Source organism: Lissotriton helveticus, chromosome 1_1, assembly GCF_964261635.1.
Source record: "Lissotriton helveticus chromosome 1_1, aLisHel1.1, whole genome shotgun sequence".
Lineage (NCBI taxonomy): Eukaryota > Metazoa > Chordata > Amphibia > Caudata > Salamandridae > Lissotriton > Lissotriton helveticus.
Window position 1 is genome coordinate 1075241809 of NC_136057.1, and position 20253 is coordinate 1075262061.

Consider the following 20253-nt stretch of genomic DNA (forward strand, 5'->3'; position numbering starts at 1 on the left):
GCTATTTTGAAAATGCACAATTCACCTTCGGGAAAATAGCGTTTGCGATACTAAATGTAATCACGAATATTCCAAGCGCATGGTCCTATAGGGCAGTGGACACAGAGCATCAGCAACATTGGGGCTTCTTACTTAAAAAAAAAATGTTTATTACTTTGCTGAAAGGCGATGAGGTCAAATAGCTAAATGGGTTTCCTTGGAACACAAAGAATTGGGTTCTCTAAGAGGGCACGGGATCAAAAATTGCCTTGCTGTGGGTAAATTAGTATCACCCTTTGCCTCAAGTAGTAAACGTGTAATGTGCACTTCGGTCTGCAAGATCATTTTAGTAAAACAAAGTTGGCTTATTCCAGAATACTTCCCGTGCACACAATTTTGAAGCAATATTACTCAAGTTTCCTATCCTGCAACTGCAAAGCCATTATGAGGCTCATGAATATATATATATATATATATATATATATATATATATATATATATATATAAATAAATAAATAAATAAAAAAAAGAAGTGCAGACAGTGGAACCTCTTTTCTGACAGCACCTAACCCGGATTGTCTACTCTATTGATAATTACCCACTATTTATGGTGGGAGAGGTGTGCACACTGTATAGGACCCACCGCCACAGTACTAGTTACCAACCGGGACCACAGTCAATTTACAAACAAAGCAAAGGTGCACCACCAAGGGGTTCTAACAGCAGAAAAAAATCAAATGTCCATATTCAACAGTTCTTTGATGTTTCTTTTATTTCTTTTTTCTTTGTTATTGTTCCAGAAGAAGCAGTGCAATCAACACAACGGACAGCCGACGTGTTTTGTCCATATACAGGACTTCTTCAGGGCATGAAAATTAAGTGGGAAAAGCCCATCCAGTCGTTTTCGGTACGGCGTGTAGTTTATTACAGATCGTCATTACCCAACAAGGGCAATATATTAAAGAAAACGGTGGTCCTGAAGTGACTTGTTAAGAAGTAAGAATGAGCATTAAGGCCACGTCCACTTGAATGGGCGTTGTCCCCTAGCATAAACGGTATTTCATTGTCAGGTAATATCCTGAGTGTATCTCCCAATACTGTTTAACAGCGATAGGCAATGGATAATTTCATAGGCATCTCAATCTGACAACCTTTTTTGACGGTCCTTATCGTATCCCGTCTACTTCATCTAACAACGCCCGCGCGTAGCTTATGTATCTACTGAGGGAATGATCATATTCTGCCTAAGAACAAAGTTTGCTGCTCACGCCTTTACCCCCCCGTAACGAGGTCTGAGCTACTATGCCGGTATTTTGGCTGGTCTGGAGACACGCTGGGGTTTAATAACTGACGATAAATTTTCTATGGGGACGCTCTTTCTCTTATCTAATTAACTATAGGTACTCCGCGACTTGTTCTAGCTTGGGCGTACATTGCACTTCGAAAAGAACCAACTTAGGAGCTCAACGATTTTATATTAGATCTGACACGGGAAAGATCCCCAAACAACTTTGGTCTTAGGCAGAATATGATCATTCCCTCAGTAGATACATAAGCTACCTAACGTATGGGCTAACCCGTCAAATGCACAGGTTCTGATCCCTAAGCTTGAATTGCTGGATCTGCACTATGGGGAAGTCTCTTTATCAGATGGTATCTAGTCACACGAGTTAAAAAGTCAAGGAAAAATGTGTCGTCTTCAGCCATGATTCTTCAGAGAATATCTAATGTTGTGCCTATTCACGTCCTAAAGAAATCTCCATGCCTTTGTGTAAACAAAAAACAATAAATGACAGAGAAGAGCTAGTCCCCCGCTAACAAAAGCACTACATCAAATAGAAGTTATAGTGAAGAAGAGGTGTGGCGCAGCAGCCAGGGTGCCCGACTCCGGACCGCGGGGTTCACAGTTCAAGCCCTGGCACCGGTGGCAGGTCAGCCCAGCGCCATGTGACACCACTTAGGAGGTAGCTGTGTGCTTTACAAATTCTAGGTTATTATTATTAATGTCCTTTATTCCTCAACTACGTCCCTGGATGGGCTTGAAACAGTCAGTGGAAGGACGTGTCTTCAACAACGAGGCACCCAGGCAAGCTAGACAACGTGTGTCTGGAATTGTGAGACTTGCTTAGTACCGCTTTCAACATGTAACATTATCTGTATATACAGAGAATTAGATATATACTTTAGATAATCGTGAAATAAAAGTGATTGTATTACCACTCTTCAATATTCCTTAAAAGTTCATCTAGATTCTAGAGCAATGGCCCAATGACATGACGTTGCCCCCTTCCCCCCCTTCCCCCACCACCACCACCAGCTGTCATCCAGAAATATATCTTTTGCTACCTTAATTAACGTTGGTGGTGAATGACATGACATGACAATATATTTGATGGTCTTTAAAACGCTTAGAAAAACTTCCTGGTGAAATCCTAGCACAATCTTGTGCATGGAGTGAAGCGTCACACAGCCTGGTTCCTGACAAGCAGGGAACTGCTAACAGAAATGATAAAAGAGAGAGAGATAAAAAAAAAGGACAGTGGTCCAGGCAAGCCGTACATAAAGAATAGGTATAAACAGAGAAGGGGTAATAAGAGACAAGGTGGTAAAAGAAAAAAAAACTCAAATCTAAGTGAACTACACACAAATAAAGAAGAGATCTGATTAAGAGAGGGAAGAAGCAACTATGCAGCTATTGCCAGCTTCACAAGAACCTTTTGGCATATAGAGTTTCAAACCATGAATGTCCTAGATGACCTTACATTGAGGTGGGCGGTCAGTGGTCAGAATGTGCAGCAGCACACGATCTGAAGGAGCCTGCAGAGGAGGACATTGTTCTCGGATTGTTAGCAGTTAATACATAGCACCAAGCTGCAGGAATAAAAGATTCCCCATGGTTTTGCCACGCGGGCGCCTTGCTAACAAAGGGCATAGACATGATCTCCATCAGGCCTACTCCTGTGCACAATAGGGGGCCTAATAATTGCCATAGTATGTGATTTTCATAGAAGTATTCGCAATCAGAAAGCGGCTAATTGCAGAACGGAGTAACCCAGCTCACTGAAGACTTCCTGTTCCTTTCAAGCAGCTGCTGAATAGTTATTATGCAGTCTTGAGCCTGGCAACCTTTCATTTGTGAAATAAGAGTGGAATTTAGGACGTCTTTCTTCACAAGCAGGAGTTATGCACCTGCTGAATGTCGAACCATTTAAAAGGAAAGTGCAGAAAGTCGCCAGTGAAAGCACGCAGCTGTTAAGAAGGACATATATAATGGCTGATTGCTCGCAGAGATGCTCTGAAATCTTACATGGTGCTAAGGAAGTATAGAGTTCTACCGAAATGTAGCAAAAAATCAAAATTAAGGAGAACTCTTTCTGTGAACCAACAGCACTCTTAAAGTAAACACACTTCAATGACCATAATTTGGTAATACGTTTCCATATAAATCTGTAATTTGAATTACCAACAAGGACTGATTGCTGAATTGTGCATATTGAATATACGACTGTACCTATATGTCAAATATATAGATTTATATGGAAACTTATTACCAAATGATGGTCATTGAAGTGTATTTACTTTAAGAGTGGTCGGGGGGAACTGTACTTTTGTTTTTGTGGTGCCCACGTAGTGGGTATTGTGGGGTTGTAGGTAACCAACCTCTCTTCCCTTCGTAGCACTGTTTATTAATACGTGTTTGCGAACTCGGTCCAGATTGAGAGTAGTGCGCCCAAGTCTAAACCTGGTTACCTGTATTGTTTGTTTAGTTTTATGTGGAGAAATGTCATAGCATGGCTTACGGCCTAAACGTCATCTTGTGACAGCCTGTACTAATACACACCGCCTATGACACACATCGCAATCAACTGGGTTCATGAGTGTATAGTAAACAGCACAGTGCTGCAGTATTACACCAGAAACAGCAGGAGAAAGTGTTGCATAGTAGCTCACCTCACTCTTAATATACAAGCGCAACTTAATCAACAGTACGTTTTTACATTTTAATACACCATTCGCATCTTAGGTACATTACCTGGATATCCTCGACAGCGGTGAGCAGGTAAGTATGGTAAAAACGTAAAGCAGACAATTTTAAACTCCGTTTCCATTGTATCAAGTGCTTTCTCCAAAGCATGTTCCTTACTGGCCTGGAAGCTAATTTGGTTTAAATCCTCTAAGCGCTTTTCAAGACCAAGCGTCAAAAACCCCGGTGAGAGATGGTCCTTCCTCTGATAACGTGTTAAACCCAACCTAAAGAGCAAGATAAACAGATTGCAATTAAAATACAGTTAAAATTCTGAAAATAAAATGCTAAACCTAACAGGACTGCTTAACGTGCTGGCTGATTTGCAGTGGAATGTTAGTAAAGTATTCACCCGTACCTTGCTGTGTATAGGAGGTGTGCACAGGGAAACCCATGGATCCTCAACATTATTGACCAGACTAGAATTTGCATTGTAAAACAGCAGCAAATGCATTGGCGGGGGCGTGCACGGAGCAGTACGTCTGCCTCAGCATTCACATTTACAGCGCAGTCATTACAAACACTGACCCTTCATGGGTAGGAGTCACAATGCCACCAATAGTGGCACACTGTGAAAGGGGCAAGAGGCGGAGCATGCAGTTGCCTACACCCCAGCACATACACCCATAATGCAATCTGGTAGAAATGTGCAGCTTCTAATTTGTGAATTTTAGTGCCTGCACTTTGCAGTTTGCAACGCTGAAATGCTTTGAGCAGCCACTATACACTTGTGCATTTTGTTGCAAGTCACAAGGGGAAGGACATTCCACTTTATCAGCATTTCTCTTGCGCCTGGTGAGGGTTTACAATGTGTGCACTTCACATGTGTAAAACACGGAGTACTTCAGTAGTAAATTTGTATGGTTAGCTGTGCTATCTGTGCTAGGTTTGCAAACACAAAGGACTGCTGCGAACATGGCCCCACAGAAGTTTGATGGGTCCATCCATTCTTGATTATCGCTGCATCTAACAATTCAAACAAGAAGCCAGAGGGCCCACGTCTTTCTTGGTACGGCAAATGACACACTTGCTCCACCTCGGCAATCATGGCTGCGCCAAGACTACTGTACTGTCGAACATCTTACCGGCAGTGACACAGAGACCGCAGTGTCTACAACGCTGAACCGAAGAATGCCCTACCAACATTTTAAAGAAATGGCTACACATAAAATGTTGAACTGCAAACGCCCTACCGACAGTGATACAGAAACGACTGGGTCTACACTGTTGAGCTGTATAAGGTCCTATCGCAATGATACAAAAACAGCTGTGCCTACGATGCTTCTTTGCAAAATATCCTACCAGGACAATTACAGAAACCTTTCTCAAACACCTTCATGGTTTGCCTAGGATAAGCCATGCTTTAGCATAGTATTTGCATTACAAACATAAAATAAACTGTAGAAGTACTATAGGCCTAAATCCCAGGATATTAAATCTTGCCCATAACACAGAAAAATGTAACCTTTAAATAGTGTAAATATATTGGACTCACAATTTTCTGACACCAAGGAGCCGGCATGGAAGAAAACATTCTGTGACCAGGGGCCTGTTATAGATCTTGGCGGAGGGCATCCCGTCCATCGTATTAGGACCCCATTATATCCTATGGAGATTGCAATTCAGTAGATGGGATCTCCCTCACCTTTGTGACAGAGTATTCCATCCAACAAGATCCAAATAAGGCTCTAGGACATTAAACTGAGTATCCTCCTCTATCTTAGAAGATGCTTGGCACGTCCCTGATAGCCAGGAACCCTGTATGGACCAGAAGCGTGCTTGCACAAAAGCCTCTACCACTGCTGGGTACGGTTTCTGTACCACCCTTCGCAGGACATTGTTCTTTTCTGTAATGGAATACACCTGCTTCATGGGCACAAAGCTCTTTGCTAGGGTTGCTTTTCATACTGCCGTAGGGAGTAGATGATGTTTTAGAAGCCTTGTAGAATGTTTCATGCTGAGGATCAGCCATTTTTGCACTGCAGCTTGTTTTATGCATCTTTCCCTCTACTATGAAGTTTGGTAACCAGCGACGCTGCAGGGGACCCCAGCACCAAGCTGGAAATACCACAATTACTTTCTGCCTGTGTAATTAAGAGATGGGGTACCTGGCAGGTAGTTTACAGAGAGCACTCCAGACAAACTCAAAATTTTGTAACGCAACTTGCATTTTTAAAACAAAAGAAAACAGAAGGTTCTGTATGATCAGTACACTTCAAAAAAGCATAATTGGTCATTTCTATCCTTAAAATGTAATCCCTGCGCTTGCCTTTTGACTCAGTGGATCAATTAAGGAAGACAGGCTTGTCTAGTTATCAAGTTCTCTTGGTTTGTTGGCTAGCGACGACTTTTCCATATTACACTGAAACAAGCGCTTATAGCGAATCCAGGCTTTCACTACAATTGGAATAATAAGCACATTTTCTATTTCTTCGCAAGAGGAGGTATTCAGGTTGAATAGATCTAAACATGAAACCAAGCTGCCACATGGACCGCTGCATTCGAGAATCATTACAAAGGATGCATATAGAGGGCTGGGATGATTCTAATTGCTCATTCAATCAAGTGCACCACACTCTCAAAGGAGGCCCAGGAGTGTGGGCTAATGTATATAATTAGGCAATAAGGCACAGCGTGCGGGGCAAAACCATAAATATTGTCAGGTCTTAGGTGTGTTTGTGACATGTGAGGATAGCAATTTTGACCTGCCCTACTTCTAGGACGCCTCTCTTCTCATAATCTCTTCCCTCTCTCCCCCCACCTCGCATGTGCTTTACTCTGTTAAAGACATTGATTTCTAAAACTTTGACACAACCACGAGGAGACGCACGCATTTTTATAATTAAACATAACTGCTCCTCACTAGTTTCCTTAGCAACTGGCAGTTAAAGAATGAAGCAGTAACCCCACTGAAATGTTACCATATGTTCTTTTTAAATGACATTATGAAACTTCCCATGAATGCCACTTCATGTCAACAAACAAATCTTCTAATTAATCCCCTTCTTCTTCTTCTGCATACACAATTAAGATTTCATGTGTTCATCTCTAATTAAATATTTTAATTTGTTTTGCAGACGTTTCTGGAAGTATTATTCTCATTTTAGCACTAAAATCCAATATAAGTTCCCTAAAGTAAGCTTAGTGAAGTCTTTGAAAGATGCCACTTTAATGCAACTATTTCTAGGTGGGGTGACTTCATGTTGGAACTGTTCTCACAGAGCAGGTTCTTTTTTAGAAGAATCATTGTTAAAATTCTGCAATTTACCTTACACATTCTGGAAAAGTGAGACAACTGTGTTATGGTATCTTGGCATACACAAACTGTACCACTCAGGCAGCAGGCATGAATGACAAACTACATGTCTATTTCATCAAAGCAGAGAAAGGAAAATAAAAACGCCCATGTACTATAAATGACCATGAAAAACAGTTCGTAAGCTTTTGAGGCTGCTTAACCAGCTGTCAGGTTTACCAGGAATCCTTAGTAACATTTGGCGACCAACAACGTTAATGTTTTAGAAGACGTATCATTGACCAGATAAGGCATATATAATTGTTCCTTTTTTAATTTGCAAACATTATCCCACAATACCTAAATAAATGTGTTGGCCTTCCTCAGGGCAGCTTCTTATCAAACATAATAGTGTGTACAGATGGGTTTATCTCTTAGATGGAGCATGTCTTTCAATTCTTCTTTTCATCAATTCTTAAAAGGTATCTGCTTACTTGACCATACGGATTGGTAAAAAATGTAAATATACTTTTCTAGATATGCTCCCATAGGTCTCACAGCTTTCTATTAATCCATTAATAGTCCATGTCGCCATAGTGGACATTTATGTAAATTAATGGGTCTTTCCCTGCTTGGTGAGAGAACACTTCAATAAAGTTTGTGATCCTAGTTATCAAGATAGGCTTGTGGCGCTCTTACTGTTGTTCAGCATTGAATTATTCTAAGTCACAGTTTAATAAGAACTCTGATCGAATGCACTGGGTCCCTGTTAGGCTCTCTAACCTAAAGGGTTATTTGAAAAGACAGTCACCGATATAGGCCTCTGGACTGCTGTTGCATTCCACTATTTTAGCCAATTTAGGAAGCAGATTATTAGTGAAGATTTTTGGATTTACCAAAGTTTCTCATAAAACGTTGCGATGGCCTCTTCTCTCTTAAAACAAAGAAATTAATAGATTGATTCAAATTTAATTCGTTCGCCCCTCAAAGGAAAGTGCTAGACTAATGGCTCTACTCACGAGGAGAAGATCACGTCTAAAAATTGGTTTGAAAAAACTAGATTTAGATCATAAATAGATTGCTTTAGGAGAAGCCGCATTCCGAAAGAATGCAAGTACATTGTGGGGGATCATTGCAGACCGTTGTGGATCAAGGGTGAAATCTCTCCCTATGCCGATCAGGGACAATATTTTGGGCAGTTTATAATAATTTCATGCGGATAATTTTTGGAATTGTATTTTTTATTAAAGGTCTCCCCAGTGATTGAGCTGGTATAAGTTAGCTATGGCCCTCCTCTATGAATGAGATTGAAGCATCCATTTGTGCGATGAGGTTTTCTGCTGCAATGGGTCTAGACTAAGCCCTGATCTTGGTCATAGAGAGGGAAACAAAACAAAAGTTTGGGCAACAATTATTTCCCCGGTATTCGATTGTTGTCATACTAACTCTACTGTGCCTCCTTCCTGCAACTGAAGTGTCATTATATCCTTATATATAAAGGGAGACCGTAATATGCCCATTAAATACTGATAAATTGCATTGTTAGATGCTGTGGGTAAAGTCTCTACTAGATGATTACAGGAGCAGCTGAAAACCTGGGTTAAGGATAACATGATTATAGTAGATCAATCTGGTTTTAGAAAATAGCACAACACTTTAGAACATTTTGCAGCTTTGCAACTTATCACTGAAAATATGCACTTATTAGGGGCACCCCAGTACATGCTGCCTTGATCGTTTTTTCCACAGTTTTTAACAAAGTTGATTGTGCAACTCTATGGAGAAAATTGTTTTAACTTGGTATGAGTGAAATCTTAGCCTAAGGTTATGATGGGACTATGAGATGACTTGCAATGCCCATATCAGGTACGACAGTAGGTACTTTATTCCTTATAATACATGGTAACACCATCACCTTTCTCACAAGTCCCTTTAGTTCATGGTCAGGGATTTTTCATAAGAAAGAGAGAGCATGCTTGCAAACCTGAAGGATAACATTAAAATCTCTAGTGCAACATTAAACACATCAAAAAAGCTGTAAGATATTTGTTGCAATGTTTCTTCATTGTGAAGAGCTAAGTGGATATTTAACAGCAGAAACCTTCCTTCACACATCAGTGCAATGCGAAGAGGGAGACAATTAAAACTACAGGAAATCTCTCTCTATATATTAGCCGTCAGCCATATTATATATTGCCATGAGCTTGAGCAGCAACTTCCTTTACTACCAGCTCAAAAATTCTAGTGAATACTAGAAGTTATGAATACAGGTAACATCATCCAACGAGAAAATCATTAAGGAAATGCAGGAGATTACACAATATCATTACTCACTTCAGTGAACACTCTGAGCATTGCATTTGTATACAGTTCCTGGCTTACTGAGTACAACGGGATTATAATGGCTACCTTTCCCTATCCTAGACCACACATTAACAATAACATCTTAAGTAAACAGAGGTCTCACTTGTAGACGATGAATCCTGGTAGTTGACTGTCATGAACTACCCATATAATTTATGACTGCATGTGAAACGTCAGGGCGAGGCGCTAAGAAGATCCTGTCAGTCCTGGACTGCGACAAAGCAGGCCTCAGACAGCCAAAAATAGTGACCCTACCAAATAAATATTTGGCTAAATACTGCTCATTATCTGCAAATTGCTAAGCAATGATTAGCTAAATATCTAGAAATCCTTCTTACACTATGGAGCCCATGACCTTTCACAATACATGTAGCAGTAGTCGCCTCAATATTTAGTGACAATCAATAAATTCATCACAATCTAATGAAGTGACAAACGTCCAGCTAATGCTGCCCCATAGTCCACAGTAAGCTGTACGTGGCCAGGGATTCTTAGCTGCCCTTTTAGGGCAATGTTCTGAATCACAATGCGAGTTGGAGCTATGTGAACATTTAACTATGACATTACAATATTCAGTAATGTATGTTTTTGTCTATTAATTTATGTACTTGATGCATTTTATGTAGTGCCAAGACAACACATTTTCTGCACAGAAGGGTCAATAAATAAATAAAAATGTTAAAAAAAAAAAGATAAAACCTAAAAACATTTAAGACTGACACAGTAATTACTAAGTTGACAGTTAGGGCAATGGTTCAACGCCAAGAAAAGGGGTTAAGGTTCATCAGTCTAGAGAAAATTACATACCTGTTCCAACATTAATATGCTGAGAAAGTGCTATATTTCTTGTGCACTCATGGGCCTTTCAAACATAAGCCACCTGTATTAGCCTGACACACTGTGTAATCAATCAATCAATCAGGAGTTTGTTAAGCGCGACTACTCACCCGTAAGGGTCTCAAGGGGCTGGCGGGGAGAGGGTGGGGGGGGGGAGGGGCGTTACAGGCTACCGGCTCCAGTCCATCAAAGAGGGGGTTTGTTGAAGAGCCAGGTTTTGAGGTTTCTTGAGAAGATGGGGAACAATGTTGTCTGTCTGAGGTGGAGCGAAATGGCGTTCCAGGCGGTGGCCTCGACGAAGGAGAAGGAGCGGACTTCTGATCAGTCTTTCTGGTGCGGGAAACCATGGCATAGGAGAGCTGGGATGATCGTAGGGTCCTTTGGGGTGTGTGGCATTTGAGTTGGCTGTTCAGGTATGCTGGTCTGGTGTCGTGGAGGACCTTGTGTGCATGTGTGAGCATCTTGAAGGTGACTCTTGCCTCGATTGGGAGCCAGTGGAGTGTGCGCAGGTGCTGGGATTTGTGGCAGTGTCTTGGCAGGTTGAGAACCAGTCTTGCAGCGGCATTCTGGATGTTCTGTAGCTTGCAGGTGAGGTTCTCGTTTATTCCAGCGTGAAGTTTGTTGCCTTAGTAGAGGCTGCTGGTCACAAGAGCATTTGTGACGGTCTTTCGGTGTTCGAGGAGGATCCATTTGAAGGTCTTGCATAGGAGGCAGAGAGTGTGGAAGCAGGACGACGAGACGGAGTTGACTGTGTACTGCATTTGTACTGCTTTGCATTTCGAATGTTTACATTATTTTCAGGGTCATGTCAATACATATCTACCGGGGGTTGTTATAGTGCAAATTTTTTATACACAGCAACCCACTCTCAGACCCACATTTTGCCTACTTAGATCTTATCCTGAGGTATTTCTTTGGGAGTCTTGAAGAGTCTACTAAGTCAACTCGGGAAGAATCCTACTACCCAAAGATAATCGTGAGTCAATTCGGATTATTTGTTTCAGGTACTTTCCATACTTTTTTGTTTCCGTTACACTTATGCTTTCACCCATTTTTAATGTGTGTTAAACGGTTAGAGCAGAATATATCTTGCAGGACCTGCCAAACTAGTTTTGTGCTGGTGCTGCGTTCACTACATTAGCAAATGTCACTGCTTGACTTTAGAAACACAATTGAACATTACTGCACTGTCACCCACCCTTAAAGTTAAAACTGACTACCTCTTGCAGTTGTTAGGCATTTCTTAGTCTGCAATCATTGTTGGAAATTTTTCACTCCTACCGGGTCAACTGGGATTTTCTGCCTGTTTACCGAACCCCAAATTTTTACACTGTAGAACTCTGTGCACGTTATTCCTGCTAAGCAGGGGTAAGGTGCTTGTGCTCACCCTGTTAAATATGATAACATTGATATACCCCGGAGTGGCATATTACTAGGGCCTAAGGCCCTAGTACATGGTACCACCTATACCCAGGGCCTGCAAATTAAATGCTGCTAGCGTGCTGCAGCACTTGGCTTTTTAATCAGTAGTTCCTCCCTTCTGCTCTTTCGCTGCCTACATATTCAGCACCAAGACACCTCTGGGTATACTTTACGCTTTACAAATTAGCTTAAAATAACATAACACTCATTGTGCCATACAATGCAGAATCCCTGTAAAATATGTCTCCAAGCTTGCCACTGCAGCCTGGCTGAGCAATTTTAAAATTGCCATTTAAACATGGCAAAAAGAACTTTGCAAGGCCTAAACCTTTCTTTTGAATAATTATATCTCACCCCAAGTTAGGCCATATAAGCAAGAAGGTTAATTAAAGGACATGTATATTTATTGTTTTACATGTATTGAAAGTGAAAAAATCCCAACATCGTTTTTTACTGTGGCAAGGCTGGCTCTCCCATGGGTTAACACTGGTTTACACTATTGTCTTTAATAAGTGATAATCCAGTTTGGGAATAATTAGAAAAAATGTTCATTTATTAGTAATTCCAAATCTAACCCAATGGTCAAGTTGCATTTTATATCACTATTTTGGAAAATATAAGTTTACAGAGTTGTCATTTTCCTGCCTAATCATGCTAGTGTCAAGCTGTCACCTGACCCCTGATGACTTGCCTGTGGTGAGATATGTATTGATTCCAGGCAGTGGACAAAGGGCTCTGGCTGTGGGGAGACGGGCTCTTCCCTTGACAGGATGGCTTGGTGGGTGTGTCCAGCCCTTCCTAGAATTCAAATGATGCCTACCTTGTTACTGAAAGATGAAGCTCAAACCTAGCCCTTCCTCCCCTTGGTCTCTCTAGACAGGCTGGCATCAAACAAAGTGGGAGTAGAGGAACTGAATACAACTGGTTTAGGAGGTGGGCAGAGGCTTGCCCTCCAACCACAGGCTGGTACTGAGTTTAAAAGTAGGTCTCAAAGACCTCTCCCCAGAACACTCTTAGATCTGCTAGAATTTAATTATATTTATTCTCAATTTTTGATGTTTCTTTTTATAGCTTATATTAATACCTTTAATTATCTTGATGTATACTTTTGCTTGTTATTTTCTTTGTCTTACTTTGTAAGCTTATGTCATATTCCTTCAATAAAATTTTTCTGAACTTTAAAAAAAAAAAAAGATCTGCTAGAATCAGTAGAAGGACCATCCTGCAGTCTGAAAACTGAAGGAAGACTAGACCTGCTTGTTTTGAATCCAGGACCCCAGAAGTGACTCCAAGGGTTATTTGGCTGACCTCCTGTTTGAGCTACAGGGACACAACAAGCTTCCACCAACTACTCAGCTGACCAATTCAAACTGGACCTGCCCTGGACCCTACTGCTGGCCTCTGTCGGACTGAGTACCTACCCACATGTGGTTCTCCCCAGGTCCTGGACCCTAGGCTGCTGTTATGGTGCATTCCTCCTGTCCCCAAAACTAACTGCAAGAAGTGGGACTTAGAAACTTTTTGGCAACTTTTTGTCTGAAGAACGTCAGAGACCATGATCGCCATCAAACCATCTGAAGCTGCGAACCTCTGCTCGTCGGTTGCCCCACTGCTGGAGATCTGACTTCTAGTAAAGTTTCTAAGTCAAAACATAGAGGGCTTTATCAGGAGCAATGCCGAGCACCATTTACCCAACATTGAGGCCGTCCTGGGCATGCACATCGCCCACTCAGATCTTTCCTGCCACCATCAACGACCGCAGCGGGACCCCACTCTTCCGTAACCCACCATTGTCCATCCCTGATTCGAGTCAAGATTGCAGCTTGTCCCACCCACAACTTGACAATGACCACTTTTTCTCCATAAATGTTTCGTAACTCAGAAGATAAACTTCCCACTGGGTCGAACCTGGTCCCTGTAACCAACTTGTGATCCTTTGCGGTAGGCTTAACCATTGACATTGACCCGAACCAGCATGGCCAGATAACCGTGGTTGGCCCTTTGTGCTTTTTGGTGCTATCCTTCAATCAAACTTTAAAAATGAATATCTCTGGTTTTACTTATTGTGTTTTTTGTCATTTTGGTGTCATTTTATTTATTAAAATATTCTCTATTTTACTAAATTGGTTTGGGAATTTTGTGCGTGTTGTGTTTTCACTTTGTTACTGTTTAGGTACTCCATAAGTAGTTTACACATTGCTTCAAAGTTATGCCTAGCTGCTTTGTGCCAAGCTACCAGAGTGTTAATCACAGGTTTATTTTGTTACTTTTTGGTCACTCTGAGAAAGATTCCGATTATTTGAGGTAGGTTTTCACCCCCATCAACAATTTCTCACAGTTATGATTCCCCGTACCTTAGCCTCTTTGGGACAACATTAATTGCTGGATTGCTCTACGTACACCCAAGAGTGAAGTGATCTGAAGTAGATTAAGCCAATTGTAATTGTTTTTATTGAGATGCATATAACAGTTTAAAAGACATGAGCTGCTTGTCTTGAACAACTAAGTTGGCCAATACAATATTTCTTTTTCTAAAGTATTCTATTTTCAGCTTATTCTCAAATTGAGTATGATTTATCCTAATGTCAACTACTGACATTTGATTCCACACTAAACTATACCCAGTATTTTTCAAACATATTTTTCTCCTCTTAAGCCTCTTCTTCTTTTGGCAGCTCTTTGCTGACAATATGTATAGGTGCTATGTTGGCGTAACCATTATATCCATTCTGTATTTTTAAGAATATCTTTCCTTTTTGTGTTGATAAATCTATTTTTGCAGAGTGCACATGGCAGAGACCTCTAGTCAATTCCTTAATTTCTCTGATGGACCACCAACCTGCCTATATAAAAGGTTTCAAGAGGCAGTCTACACAATTAGACTATCAAATGTTATCCACCTTAACAACGTACAGTTTGCGCTGTTGGTATGTCTATCAAGATGTCACCTCGACTGAACCATATTTATTTAAATACTCTGGCTTGTTGAAGTAAGCATGTCATCTTCACAATGATCTTACTGAAAACTCCACGCACAACGTACAAGTTAAAAAAAGAATCCTACTAAAATACTTTCCTTCAGTCAAATTGCTAACTTTTCATACTCTGAAACATTTGTCCCTGTACAGTGGGTTAACTGCCTACCAGACACACATCCTACCTTAAAGCAAAGAGCAGCACTCAGCTAACCTCTGTTCTTCATTTTAATTTGAAGTCAAGCACTATTGATTCTAAAATCAACATACTTGACTCAAATAATGTTTCAACAAATCTTCAGCCCCACACCGAACAACTATATGCCAGCACTTGACGAGCGGTTGGAGATCTGCCAATTCTATAAATATTTTCTTCTGCAACACTTTGATCAACATAAGTGGATGATAATCACAATCCTGTATGGTACATAAAATGTTAGATCACCTGAATAGTGGCTGTGTTTAGCAGACTACAAATTGTACACTTCTATATTTGCTGAACAGTATGACGACTGCCTTCAGCCAGGCTGTCCACTATTGGACTAGGAAATATTTGCGAAAATTCAACCAGAATCATCTAGCACATTACTTGAAAAGGTTTGGTTTCCTGAAATTTCCCTGTCAACTGTCAGACTTCCTGCTCTCAAACGTCTATCCTCTCAATGTGGGACACGTACCTTTTTATGAATGCTGATGCAGGCACAGTGATAGTGCTCAAGAGTATATGTGTTAATGCAGTTGATGTGAACGGCAAAATTCATGTTATTCTGGGTGTTAGGTGATGGGCTTGCATTGTTCTTTAAGGCTCTGCGGGCTTTTAGCATGCAGTTCGAAATCAACTTCCTTGACATTTGTTCAATCATTTTAGTAAAATGGGGTTTAAATTTTAGCGTCGGTTTAAGATCTCAGTGCTACAAGTAATTTTATTTTTACACATATAAATATATGGTTTCTGAAGTTGGGAGTACATACCATCTTTGGTACAGCCGGGCAATTAACTGTTTACTAAACAAATGCATGTTGTAAAAGATCTTTTCAATGAACGAGTTGAAACCTCTCTAGTACTTCTAATGCAATTAATTTTTAGCCATTACTACAGCAGGTGTTTGCCCTAGTAAAAACAGTTGGACAATTTACCATCTTCATTGACTGGATGGATCAAATTGATTAAAATGTTAGTTTTGCTGAAGAATTTGATGGAAATGAGGGAACTGGCTGGTCTATGTCCCAAGTTCCTTTCTTAATGAATGACAAATCCATATTGCCAGCTTTTATGGTCCTATAAATTTGAAAAAAGATTTATAAAGTGATCTAATTGCTACTAAAGCTCGGTACAGGGCATTGTGACAGCATCCTTCAAGAACACCTCCTTCATAGTCTGATGGGGGGTTGAAAATTGCCGCAGGATCATCAAACGCATATTGTTTTTTGAAACAAGTGTACATACCATGAACCATGATAGATCTACAAGATAGTAGCAGTCCCTAGTGCTGCCAATAGTAAATCTCGAGCTCCCACCCAAGACGTTTCTGAAGGCTCAGTAGAGGAAACAATTTATTTACATCTCTTGAGGATACTGCTATGAATGCTTGATGGTCAAAAGAACAGTGACACGTGGATTTCACTCCTTTGTTATCAGGGGATCGCCAAACAATCTGCCGACATTAAAAGGAAAAAACCCTAGTATGCCTTAGTCTTTAGCCTCAGCATTATGTACAGAGAGCCTAGCATGAAACGTTGGCCAATGAGGACACTCCCACATCATGGTTTATCAAAATTAAGAGACTTGTAGCAAGGTGGCGATGATAGAGCAAATCTATTGTTAGCAGGCTCTTCACTTTCTACACTTGTTCACCTAAACTTGGATCCAATAACCTTCTGGGATCACCCCCAAGGCACCATAATATGGAGACTGCTTTTTGTCCAGCACTAGGAAATGTGCAGGATGTTTACCTGGATGTTCCGGAGATAATGGATTAAGAAAGTATAGAGACTAAAGAACCACTACCTTCTGCATACTTGGCAGCACCCAGAAAAGACATATCATAAACATAATATGAATAATAGAATGAGCAGGGCACACTATTCTTAACACTGGATACAGTCAATCATTAATAAAGAATGTTGGAGTTTCCTTTCTCATGAGAGGAAGGCTCCTTTATGGTATGTGTAAATAAATTGCAAACTGTTTTCAAAATTCTCTCATCCATTTGGTTGTTCATAAAACACTAAAGGTACCCCCTCTGAGAAGCAGTTTGCTCTGGGCTACTCTGTAAAATAGTTATAAAAACAGATTATTTTAATGTAAATGATCTGCTGGCAAAGCAAACAATCCTACACTGAGTGACCTTGCACAGCAAAGGCTGTGTGATGTCCCCAAGTCTCGCCAAGACTGTCATCACAGCTGTAACACACTCATGCAGGATATGCACAAAGTATTCAACAGTCATGCAATAAAATCAATCTAATGTTCTCAGACTAATAGCCTTGTTGAATGGTTCTGTCACAAACTGAAAACCACTGTCAAAAAGCTTACTGCATCAAAAAGTGTGGAGATGGAATCAATACCAAAGACTTAATTTGCCTTCTGACATGCACTTCAAACCTCCAATGAAATTATGCCCTTTGACCTTTCTTAAGGCACAGTAGCCTTGATATATGTCCTGGATGTCTTAGTAGAGTAATGGGACACACACGTCTATGCCACTACAGCCTGCTTGCCCATATGTTCAAGGCCAGCAAGGAGAGTTAGAAAGTTGGTTTGTAAGAATATCCAGTACGGTCAAAGAAAAAGAACCAGAATCATGGAAACTGCCGACCTAGCAACAAGGACCATATCTAATTACAGAAGCACTTGTGGGCTTAAATTACTGAATCAATAAAAATATAATGCATAAAGAAATGTTAAATACATTTTAATTACTTTAACAAAGTGTATCAATACCGCAGATCCAAACAATGTGACCACAATGACGTTAACTGCAAAAAATGTAGGCGCAGGAGCCACAATATAGGTGAGAAGGATTTACTCACAGACCCTGCCAAATGTCATTCAGCAAGAAAAACTATGCCTCGGTACATGACTTTTCAAATTCTAATCCTTTTCCAATCAACCAGAGAGGGCAGCAGACATATCCATAAACTCACTCCAACAAATGCTTTCTTGGATGTCACTATCATTTTTCAATATAGTCAGAAATAACACTAGATAACAGTGTGTTCCAGTCTACCAAGGTGTGGCTTAACAGTTCATTCAAACAAATGTACCTTTGGGAGTAAACAGGAACAACATTTCAATCATTTCGTAATAATCAAACAGCAATGTACGATGTAAGATATTGGATTATAAGCTGAGAGGGAGAAGAGGGAGAAGACCACTCAAATAATAAACACAATCCTTGTCAGGGTGAACCACAAAAGTCACTAAATAAACTTTTATTAAACCCACTGATACCGCGGCACAAAAGTCAGGTTTAACTTAGAAACAATGTCTCAACCGGTGTTCATTTCAGAAGGCAAATTAAAGGAAGAATTAATCAATCAGAGGAGTGAACAAAAGGGAGACCACAAGAGAGTTTGTAAGAAACAGGAAGTATCTTATATGAAAGTAGTGATATCAGCACTACAGTACAATGTAAAAGGAACCGAAAAGAGGGTGTGCGCTGTTCGTGCTCGTGACAGTGATCGTCACAGTGACACAAAGTGAAAAAACAGCTTGAACAGCGCAAAGAATACAAAGGAATTCGTGGTCAACAATACAAATGAAAATATGTACAAGATAGGTACTTCGCTTTAGGTTGCTTCAGTTGACAACAAAAATGGCATAAGTTATGCTGGGTGGTCGACGGCATTTGGACCTGTTAGAATCCAGGTCATCATCAGGACCAGGTTACTTAAATCGCTATAGTGCTGTATAAGGTTAAAGAAAACAAGAATGAGGCCCAAAGGTAACCAGAAATGGTAAACTAGTTAAATAGAAAAGACAAAGGGAAGAATAGGAGAAAGAAAAATTGACCTGGAATGGTAGTTGATGGTCCAGCCGGGCGAGAATTGTAAGGTTTGTTGTCGCTGCTGGATCTGTTTAAAAGAAAGTGATAATTAACTAAAGGGAAAGACAGAAAGTGATTTGATGGACGGTCAGTTGTCGTGGGCAGTCCCTGTTTGGTATGAAGAGTTAATCATTGCCGGAGCTTAGCCTTGGTAGTTGATGTGCACAGTCACCACTGATGCGGAATCTCAGAGCAGATGCCAACAACAGGTCCTCACTAGAGATTCATGTAGGTGAATGTTGCACACGGTTGTCTGGCAACTCAAGGAGTCCATTTGCAGTCGCAAAGAACCCAAGAACTTCTGGATCTTCACCTGGAATTTAGGACTTGTGGTTTCTGATGCCGGCCAGCGTCTACGACCTGGGGGGCACTTCTTGGGGATAGGACACAACAGAGGAGGCCAGCAAGCTGATCTTGGCCAGGTCCAGTTGATGCTGGTCAGCTGGGCAGTTGCAGAAAGGCCTTTGGAAGCTTGTTCTGTCCCGTGCAGCTCAGGTGTAGGAGTCCCTTCACGGAGCCCGGGATCAAGGCAAGCAGGTCCAGTCTTCCTTCTTCAGACAGAGGGTAGTTCTTCTGAATTGTTCACAGGTGCAGGAGTGATAAGCGGTTCTAAAGGGGCAATTTCTATTCCCAGTGCAGGCCTGTGGGTGTGGGATGCCCCCTTTGTCTAACCTTCTCACTTTACTACATTAGGCTCCAAACTGTCTAAGATAACAAATCGCAGGCAAGCCTAGGTGTGAGCTGCATTTGTCAGTAGCAGTGCAAGTAGCCATTAAAAGTCAGGAAGGGTTGGGCAAAGTTCTGAGTAAGCATGGGCGTAAAATCCGCTCCGATCGCGGATTTTTCGGATTTTCGGCAAATTCGCAATCCGCGAACTCTCGCGAATTTGTCGAAAATCCGTGAATCCGCTCGCGGCGGATTTTTTGCTTGGTTGCGGCGCGCGGCGTGGTGCACGGCGTTCACTTTCCGTCATTTTAGCGTTTGCCGAGTTGTTTTTCTTTGCGAGTGACGCGCCATTTTAGATCTTGCTGCGTGTTCCCGCGGGAGTTTGTCGCCCGCGAATACGTACTCGCGGCTTGCCACCTTGCACAGCACACCTCGCGAGAGTTCGCAATTGCGAACATGTAGTTGCGGCGGAAAGGAACAATCTCGCACTTGCGAAATAGAGATTTTGCAATTTCGCACAAGAAAATCACCAGCAAACAGGATAAACCTTCAGAAAATTATGATTTTTATCAGAATCACTCCTCAGGTTGACATTTGCATGGCCTTTTTTTTTGCAAGGAGTCCATTTTGGGGGGGGGGGGGAGGAAGGAAGTGCCCCACAGTCTCCAACTTCCTGTTCCTGTCCAGCAGGCTCCTCCCAGT

At 41.1% G+C, this 20253-nt stretch overlaps 1 protein-coding gene across 5 annotated transcripts in view; it reads right to left on the reverse strand.

The window, feature by feature from the left end:
• LOC144821103 (uncharacterized) overlaps window positions 1–20253 on the reverse strand; it is a 551585-nt gene that overhangs the window by 89833 nt on the left and 441499 nt on the right. For all 5 annotated transcript variants that reach the window (XR_013608229.1, XR_013608235.1, XR_013608223.1 and 2 more), the window contains one exon: window positions 4013–4230. The gene's annotated coding sequence lies outside the window, so the exon portion shown is untranslated. The remainder of the gene's footprint in view (window positions 1–4012; window positions 4231–20253) is intronic.